Source organism: Oryctolagus cuniculus, chromosome 16 (assembly GCF_051225735.1).
Source record: "Oryctolagus cuniculus isolate XC-2025 breed Fujian yellow rabbit chromosome 16, ASM5122573v1, whole genome shotgun sequence".
Classification (NCBI taxonomy): domain Eukaryota; kingdom Metazoa; phylum Chordata; class Mammalia; order Lagomorpha; family Leporidae; genus Oryctolagus; species Oryctolagus cuniculus.
This window is the reverse complement of record NC_142882.1, coordinates 24267813-24269797: the sequence shown is the minus strand read 5'-3', so window position 1 is coordinate 24269797 and position 1985 is coordinate 24267813. Positions and strand designations below refer to the sequence as shown.

Below are 1985 nucleotides of genomic sequence, written 5' to 3'. Positions count from 1 at the left end.
TTAGCCGTTCAGCTTGTACTTGAGTCATCAGATGTAAGTCAGACATTTCCCTCTTCAGTTCCCAGTACACTGTTGCATATTATCCCTTGAAATGCTTGCTCTTCGAAGAGCACTGTTCTTCAGGTTGTCTTCCTCGGATGGATCCATTTGTTTGGCCTTTTGTAGCTCTATTTTGAGATCGCTACATTCTTTCCTCACCAATTCCAGCTCTTTTTCTAAACCATGGATCATCAGGTCACAGTTCAACTTTTCCAATTCCCAGTTCCTTAAAGGAGGATTTGAATTTCTCATCACCTACTGAGTTCCTACTTCTGTTCTTAGCTGAAGGCGTTTTACTTCTTTAGACTGTAGCTGTTCATTCAATGCTTTCAGAGGTTCAGAGTTGTCTTGGTTCATTTTATCCAGCGTGTTCTTCAAAATTTCTCTATCAATGTAAACCTCTCGATATGCATGATAAGCCTTATTTAGTTGTTCTCGTCCCACAGAATACGTCTCTTCATCTAACTGAGTGCCTATAAGCTTTTCTTCCAAAAACCTTACTCGCTTCTTTAAGAACGAGTTCTCCTTCTCTGACTCTTTAAGGCGTTTTTTGATATCCTCATACGCAATGACAAGGGCGAAGCGTGAAGCGACAGATTCATCCCCCGAATATACTGAGACTGGAATCACTGGATCTCTCTCATGAGCTTTCTCCTGATTCAGAATGCAGATATCATCGTCTACGAGCGCATCCATGACAGCCTGCGGCGGCCCAGGTGAGGCCACCGGGCTTCCTTTACCCAGGGTCGCCAAGGGCCACCAGGGCTCACGCTTTCCTGGAAGACCAGGCCGCTTCTCCAGCAAAGCCAACTGCTGTGGGTGCGCCGTGGAGGAACGCTCATGTCTTTAGCTGCCGCTGCTCCATACCCTCCGCAGACCCGCCCTTTGGCAGGAGCCCTGGAGCTTCTGGAAGGAGCGGCGAGCGGGGCAGGAGCCGCCAGCTAAGGCCCGTTACCCAGCAACACCCGCGTGCGAGACCCGGCCCACAGGCGCTGACTGGCCTCGTCAGAGCACCAGCAACCCTCGCGCGGGGCCTGCCCGCCGGTGCTGGCCGGCGTCGTCAGAGTACCCAGCAGCCCTCACGCGGGGCCTGCCTGGCGGCGCTTGCCGGCCCCGTCACAGTACCCAGCAACCTTCGCGCGGGGCCTGCCCGCCGGTGCTGGCCGGCCCCGTCAGAGTACCCAGCAGCCATTGCGCAGGTCCTGCCCGCCGGTGCTGGCCAGCGTCGTCAGAGTACCCAGCAACCCTCGCGCGGGGCCTGCCCGCCGGTGCTGGCCGGCTCGTCAGAGCACCCAGCAGCCCTCGTGCGGGGCCTGCCCGCCGGTGCTGGTCGGCCTCATCAGAGTACCCAGCGACCCGTGTGTCGACCTGGCCAGCCCGTGTTGGCTGGCCTCGTGAGAGTACCCAGCAACCCGTGCGCTGGACGGGCCAGCCCGTGTGGTCCGGCCTCGTCATCTTCTACTATTGCTTTCCCAGGTGCGTTTGCAGGGAGCTGCATCAGAAGTGGAGTAGGCAGGACTTGAACCAGTGCCCATATGGGATGTCAGCGCTGCAGGCCAGGGCTTTAACCTGCTGTGTCACAGTGCTGGCACGTTATGTATTTTATTTTATTTAGTTAATCTTACTCCTGGCTGTGTAGGATAATACACATTTTTTGCTTTTGTTAACAAAGCTGAAATGAATAACGGTACACAAATCCTGGTTTACATTGGCTCACTTTTTTATACTATAGTTACCTGAAAAATGGAATTACTGACATATTTCTAGACAGCTTTAAAAAAATTTTATTTATTTGAAAGTCAGAGTTACACAGAGCGAGAAGGCAAGGCAGAGAGAGAGAGAGAGAGAGAGAGAGAGAGAGAGAGAGAAAGGTCTTCCATCCAATGGTTCACTCCCCAATTGGCCGCAACGGCCAGAGCTGGGCCAATCCAAAGCCAGGAGCTTTT

The 1985-nt window shown here is 53.1% G+C and overlaps 1 pseudogene; it reads right to left on the bottom strand.

The window, feature by feature from the left end:
• Positions 1–294: 294 nt before the first annotated feature.
• On the bottom strand, positions 295–735 carry LOC149121602 (5-azacytidine-induced protein 2 pseudogene; annotated as a pseudogene).
• Between the last annotated feature and the right edge of the window lie 1250 nt (positions 736–1985).